This window comes from Pseudophryne corroboree, chromosome 1, assembly GCF_028390025.1.
Source record: "Pseudophryne corroboree isolate aPseCor3 chromosome 1, aPseCor3.hap2, whole genome shotgun sequence".
NCBI lineage: Eukaryota > Metazoa > Chordata > Amphibia > Anura > Myobatrachidae > Pseudophryne > Pseudophryne corroboree.
The window spans coordinates 249,310,894-249,318,004 of record NC_086444.1 but is presented as its reverse complement, the minus strand read 5'-3'; the positions used below and the strand labels follow the sequence as shown (position 1 = coordinate 249,318,004).

General features: G+C 40.4%; 1 pseudogene; it reads right to left on the bottom strand.

The window, feature by feature from the left end:
* Positions 1 to 341: 341 nt before the first annotated feature.
* On the bottom strand, positions 342 to 460 carry LOC134941979 (5S ribosomal RNA; annotated as a pseudogene).
* Between the last annotated feature and the right edge of the window lie 6,651 nt (positions 461 to 7,111).

Sequence of the window (7,111 nt, the reverse complement as noted above, 5' to 3'; positions counted from 1 at the left end):
TTTGATCCCCATAAACTCCTATGGTTACAGTACCCGGTCTTCCATGGTGGTCCCCCATCCCTGTACTGATGGGGACCAAACCTGCTTAGCTTCCAAGATCAAATGGTATTGTGCATTTCCAGAGTGGTATGACTGTAATAATGGTGTGGGATAGCATATGAGAGCAAATAAAGTATATACGTATATGAAATACATCAGCGTGCCAAGAAAGACATAGCTCCTCTGTGAAGGTAGACCAGCAGATGTAGTAATATAGAAAGGAGTAAAAAATGGGAATACAAGAAAAGCAAATAGCTCGGAGGAGTGCAGTATATATCAGGGTAATCCCCTTAATCCTTTCAGGGTTACAGCACCCAGTCTTCCATGGTGGTCTCCCATCCAAGTACTGGCCGGGCCCAACACTGCTTAGCTTCCAAGATCGGGCGGAATTGGGCATGACCAATGTGGTATGTCTGTAATAATAGTGCGGAATAGGAGGTATAATTTGAATGAAGAGAGGTCATAAAATGAATACGCAAAATGCTGCTTATGTCACAGGAAAGGGGCTATCTCACAGCCTTCGTTAAAGCCATCTGGATGGAGGGTGTTTAATTCATAAATCCAGTACATCTCCCTTCTAGAAAGAAGGTTGGAGAGATCTCCTCCTCTGTCTCCTAGTGACACCAGTTCTATATCTTTGTAAGTCAATTAGTCTGGATCTAAATGGTGGCACAGGTGGAAGTATTTCAAAACCGCATGTGTCAGAACCTTGTTTTTGATATTACTAATATGTTCTTGAATACAGAGTTTCAGAGGTCTCTTAGTTTTACCAATGTACTTCATCTTACACGGACATTCCAAAAGGTATATTACTGACGGTGTGTTGCAGTTGATGAACTGTTTAATTCTATATTCCTTCTTGTTACTTGTGTTCTGGAATGACTTTCTATTGGGATGAAGGTGTCTACAGATATTGCACCGACCGCACTTAAAACTTCCCACACATTTCGGCATGGTGCTCAGTGCCTTGGGATTCCTTAGCATGCTTGGTGCCACTAAATCTTTCAGGCTCTGTGACTTCCTGAACACTAATTGTGATTCCTTTGGAAGATAATCCTTTAAAATGGGATCCATTAGCAGTATGTTCCAGTGGTTCTTTAATGTTTGTTAAATTAATTTCTCATGCCTACTGTAAGTGGTAATGAATTTGACCGTATCTTCTTTGCTTTCCTTAGGATTGTATCTTAGAAGTTGTCTCCTCTCCAAGTTTTTAGTTTTTGACGAGGCTTCTTCTAATAGATGATGTGGGTGTACACTCTTAATTGCTGATCTCGATCCTCGTTGGTCTTGCAATTTTGTGCTATTCTATTAAATTGGGAGAAGGGGATGTTGTCTTTCCATTGCTGATGATGGTTACTTTTATAGTGCACGTAGCTATTCATACCAACCTTTTTAATGAAATTCCTTGTTATATCTTCTTTCCCTAAGTGTGTCAATACTAGATCCAAAAAAATAAATCTGTTCTGTGTTCTCATTGGCAGTGAAACTGAGATTCATGGTGTTATCTGAAATATAGGTAACAATTCTTTAAAACTGGAATCATCACCATCCCATATGATTAAAATGTCACCTATATACAGTATCATTTGTAAAAGATGATGTTTTGTTGGTAGGGATGGTTGGTAAAAACATATTCATTCTCCCATTGTCCCATGAAAAGGTTAGCAAAGCTACATGCAAAAATAGTGCCCATAGCAGTTCCACAGATTTGAAGATAAAAACAATCTATAAACGTAAAATAGTTATGCTTCAGGATAAAATTCATAAGTTCACATATGAAAGGTCTGTGGTCCCCTGAGATTTGATGGTCCTTGATGAGAAATTCATTGCAGGCCTGAATTCCCTTGTCATGCTCTATGCATGTGTAGAGGGACTGCACATCTATAGTGACCCATCTATATGTGTCTTTCCATTCGAATAGTTCCATCAAGTTTAAGACTGATGTAGTGTCTTTCAGGTATGCCGGCAGGTCCATCACGTATTTTCTTAGAAATATGTCCACATATTCCGATAAGTGTGAGGTCAGGGAATCTATCCCTGCCACTATGGGCCTTCCTGGGGGATTTATTAAAGACTTATGTACTTTCGGAAGAAAGTAAAAGATGGGGGTAGTGGGGTTGGCATTTAAAAGGTATTGATGAAGTCCATGTCACAATCCGGGTACTGAGACACCATTTTCTACCCGTTAGGTGTCTCCTGAGGTTGGCTCAGTGGGCCAGGGCCGGGCTTTAGCTATGGTTATTGCTCGCAGCGCTGGTTTCAGCGGCCTTCTCGTTATATGTACTCACGGAGGTGCGGCGCTCTCAGCCTCGTTGCGGCTGTCACCGCCGCACCTGTGGTCCTCTCCTGGATGTGCGTCCTCCATGTGTCTTTGCTACCGCTTCTGTCCCTGTGGCCGCTGTGCGCGTCTGGGCGCGTGAAGTTCTGCTGTTGCGGCCTCCACTGCCATTGTTACACATGCTTCACAATACTTAATTCCCCTTCAGTCCCTGTCTATGGGCGCAGCCAATATGGACTCCAGTCACATGTCATTATTCCACCTATCCTCAGTGCTGCTGGAGCCCAGGTATTATGGTCAGCCAATCCCTGCTGTTACTCTGGTATAAATATCCTGTCTCCACACCCAGAAGGTTGTCAGTGCTTCCATTGTCTACCCTGTGAGTACAGTGTGCAGTTCAATGTGGACTTCTCCTGCGTTTCAGCCTGACTCCCTGGTGGTTTCCTCCTGCGGTGTTGTTCCAGCTTTCCAGTGTTTAAGCCCTGTGGTGCAGCCTGTCATCTTTGCTCCCGCACCCAGTGCTAACTAAAGGGTTAAGCTCCAGCTTTCCAGTAGCCACTCTCCAGTTACCCTCTGTGTTCCTGCGAACCCCAGCTTCTTCTACAGCTCTCTTGCGAACCCCAGCTTCTCCTACAGCTCTCCTGCGAACCCCAGCTTCGCCTATAGATTTCCTGCGAACCCCAGCTTTGCCTACACTTTTTCCACGAACCCCAGCTTAATTTATTATTTAACTGAGCACTCCAGTATTATTTATAGTTCACCTGCTACTCCCAACTTCACGTTATACCTCACCTGGGCTCCCAAGTGTTATACTGAACTTTCACACTCATTCCGGATTACTGGTCCTAACCAGCTGTATTATACTCACCTGTGACTTTTTTTATTTTATTGCACCTTATACAACTTTTTATTTAATACAGATATTCCAGTTGTCGTGGTCACGCCTTCGGGCACTTACTGCTACTGTCTGACGTATGTCTAGGAGTCCACTCACTCCTCCTAAATTCCGTTACCCGTCAGCCCCTATAACTGAGGCTTCCAGCTACCTTCACCAGCCCTCAGTTGTGACAGTCCAGATATGACGAAATGCATTGGGTGCCACTTGATCTAAACTCATTCTCACAAGTTAAGATATTTATGTTCTATCTTATATATTTTTTTATCTATTTTTTATTATTTTGTATATGTGTTCTTTTATGTATTTTTCACTTTGTATTATTGAAGATTCTAGATTTTTATGCATATGTGCTTGTTTACAGTCAATTTTACCCAGTGATACTTTAATTTAGTGCTATGTTCTGTAAATAAATCATTATACTACTTTTATATTCTTATTCGTTTAGTCTCCTACCTTTTATTATGACACCATTGGTCGCTTAATATCACCTTATCCCCCCTTTCTAACATTCATTTTAAGCACTTATACCTGTGTTTAGTCAACTTAAGGTGATAGCAGATGTCCTTTCCTACAGAGGGAGTGTCAACCAGGAGGAAATAGTCACTATATTTTGTGGTTCAACTACTAGTGTTTTTAGTGAATACTGCATCTTGGCACTGTTAGCTTTCTTTATACACATTTTTGTTTGGTATTACTTGTTCACAGCTGCCTTGAGGAAGTCAGTACTATACACAGTATGTTTGAAACCAGTGAACGCACTAACAAAAGGAGTAACCTCTGTCATAAGATTTTTAATGAAACCAATATCCCTGAGATTATACCCACACCTGACAATCTTGATGAAATGTTCTGGAATATAGAAAGACTATTGATCAAAGAAGATAAAGCATGGTGGGACATCAGGGGCTTAGAGCACTATGTCAGTGTAAATAGAGTACCTAGGGGACTCAGGATTATGAAACAGCCCACATTTGGTTTGGACAATCATGGCTTTATGTAGGCGTGGGACAACATACTCCACAATTGCTCTATCAATTTAATGAGGTTACTCGTCACAGAGAAAAAATGCAGTATCTCTAACCTAGAAGTAGAGATTAAAGAGGCTGAAACTAAACTAGAAACATTTAAGGACAAAGAGGAATTTAAGATTAATGAGAAGGTTTTGAATAAGAAACTTGAACACATTGAGGAGAAGGTGATCAAGAATAAAGAAAAGGAATTTGTTAGAGACAGACATGATTATGAGAACAATTTGGTAAAGAATTGGAGCCAGTTTACCAGAGGAGGACAACAAGACTATAAAGGTAGAAGAGAAAACTGGCCGTCTGTACTCAAAATAAATAGAGGGATTAGAAATAATGTAAAGGAAACCAGAGATAATCAGAGTATAAAGACAATGAACAGGTTTTCAGCACTACAGAGACTGAATTCCAACAATGAGGGGGATTTTTTAGCACCAGGCACAAGTACACGCATTCGAGATATGGCGAGGAACGTCCTCAAAGATTCGTAGACGAAGAGGATGCTGTGGGGGCAGGAGGGAAAAGTCTATACAAAAGAAGAAATCTACAGTAGAACCCTCAACATAAAGGGCATATTAAATTTATCAAGCCACACCCTGACTGACCACGAGACCTCTTGACTAAACAAAGGTTTATCTTTTGCACTTACTAGGGGAATAAACAAATTTAAAATCTTTGTGGATTTGAATAAACTAACCCTCAAATAACATTTTCATAAGAAAGAAGATGCGATGATACAAAACTACGAACAATCCAAATCAGGCCTGAAACCCACATCTAAGTTTTATCCCTTAGAATCGAAGGCACATAACATGGGCATCTTCTACGAACTGGTAAAGAAGGATGTGACGCCGAAATCGAACCTATTAAGGAAAAGAACATGACCAATAGAGAGATGAAGGCGATCAAGGATTTACAGGACAACAAGAACATCGTTGTAAAGCCTGCTGACAAAGGGGGGGTTGGTCATCATGGATAGGGTAGCTTATATCACAGAAGCTACCAGACTGTTAGGGGACAGAGCCTCATATACTCCATTGCCGAATGACCCAAAAGAAATCTTTGTTGAAGAACTCAGGGAAATGCTCCTGAGGGGCTTTAGATGCGAGATAATCACCAAAGAGGAGTATCAATACCTTTTAAATGCCAACCCCACTTCCCCCATCTTTTACTTTCTTCCGAAAGTACATAAGTCTTTAATAAATCCCCCAGGAAGGCCCATAGTGGCAGGGATAGATTCCCTGACCTCACACTTATCGGAATATGTGGATATATTTCTAAGAAAATACATGATGGACCTGCCGGCATACCTGAAAGACACTACATCAGTCTTAAACTTGATGGAACTATTCGAATGGAAAGACACATATAGATGGGTCACTATAGATGTGCAGTCCCTCTACACATGCATAGAGCATGACAAGGGAATTCAGGCCTGCAATGAATTTCTCATTAAGGACCATCAAATCTCAGGGGACCACAGACCTTTCATATGTGAACTTATGAATTTTATCCTGAAGCATAACTATTTTAAGTTTTTAGATTGTTTTTATCTTCAAATCTGTGGAACTGCTATGGGCACTATTTTTGAATGCAGCTAAGCTAACCTTTTCATGGACAATGGGAGAATTAATATGTTTTTACCAACCACCCCTACCAGTAAAACATAATCTTTTACAAATGATACTGTATATAGATGACATTTTAATCATATGGGATGGTGATGATTCAAGTTTTAAAGAATTTTTTACCTATATTTCAGATAACACCATGAATCTCAGTTTCATTGCCAATGAGAACACAGAACAGATTGAATTTTTGGATCTAGTATTGACACACTCAGGGAAAGAGATATAACAAGGAATTTTATTAAAAAGGTTGATATGAATAGCTACGTGCACTATAAAAGTAACCATCATCAGCAATGGAAAGACAACATCCCCTTCTCCCAATTTAATTTAATAGAATAGTACGAAATTGCAAGACCAACGAGGATCGAGATCAGCAAATAAGAGTGTACACAGAGAGATTTAAGAAGAAAGGTTACCCACATCATCTATTAGAAGAAGCCTCATCAAAAACTAAAAACTTGGAGAGGAGACAACTTCTAAGATACAGTCCTAAGGAAAGCAAAGAAGAGACGGTCAAATTCATTACCACTTACAGTAGGCACGAGAAATTCATTAAACAAACATTAAAGAACCACTGGATCATACTGCTAATGGATCCCATTTTAAAGTATTATCATCCAAAGGAATCACAATTGGTGTTCAGGAAGTCACAGAGCCTGAAACATTTAGTGGCACCAAGCATGCTAAGGAATCCCAAGGCACTGAGCACCATGCCGAAATGTGTGGGAAGTTTTAAGTGCGGTCGGTGCAATATCTGTAGACACCTTCATCCCAATAGAAAGTCATTCCAGAACACAAGTAACAAGAAGGAATATAGAATTAAACAGTTCATCAACTGCAATACACCGTCAGTAATATACCTTTTGGAATGTCCGTGTAAGATGAAGCACATCGGTAAAACTAAGAGACCTCTGAAACTCTGTATTCAAGAACATATTAGAAATATCAAAAACAAGGTTCTGACACATGCGGTATCAAAAAATTTCCACCTGTGCCACCATTTGGATCCAGACGAACTGAGCTACAAAGATATAGAACTGGTGTCACTAGGAGACAGAGGAGGAGATCTCTCCAACCTTCTTTCTAGAAAGGAGATGTACTGGATTTATGAATTAAACACCCTCCATCCAGACGGCTTTAACGAAGGCTATGAGATAGCCCCTTTCCTGTGACATAAGCAGCACTTTGCGTATTAATTTTATGACCCCTCTCTATCCAAATTATACCTCCTATTCTGCACCAT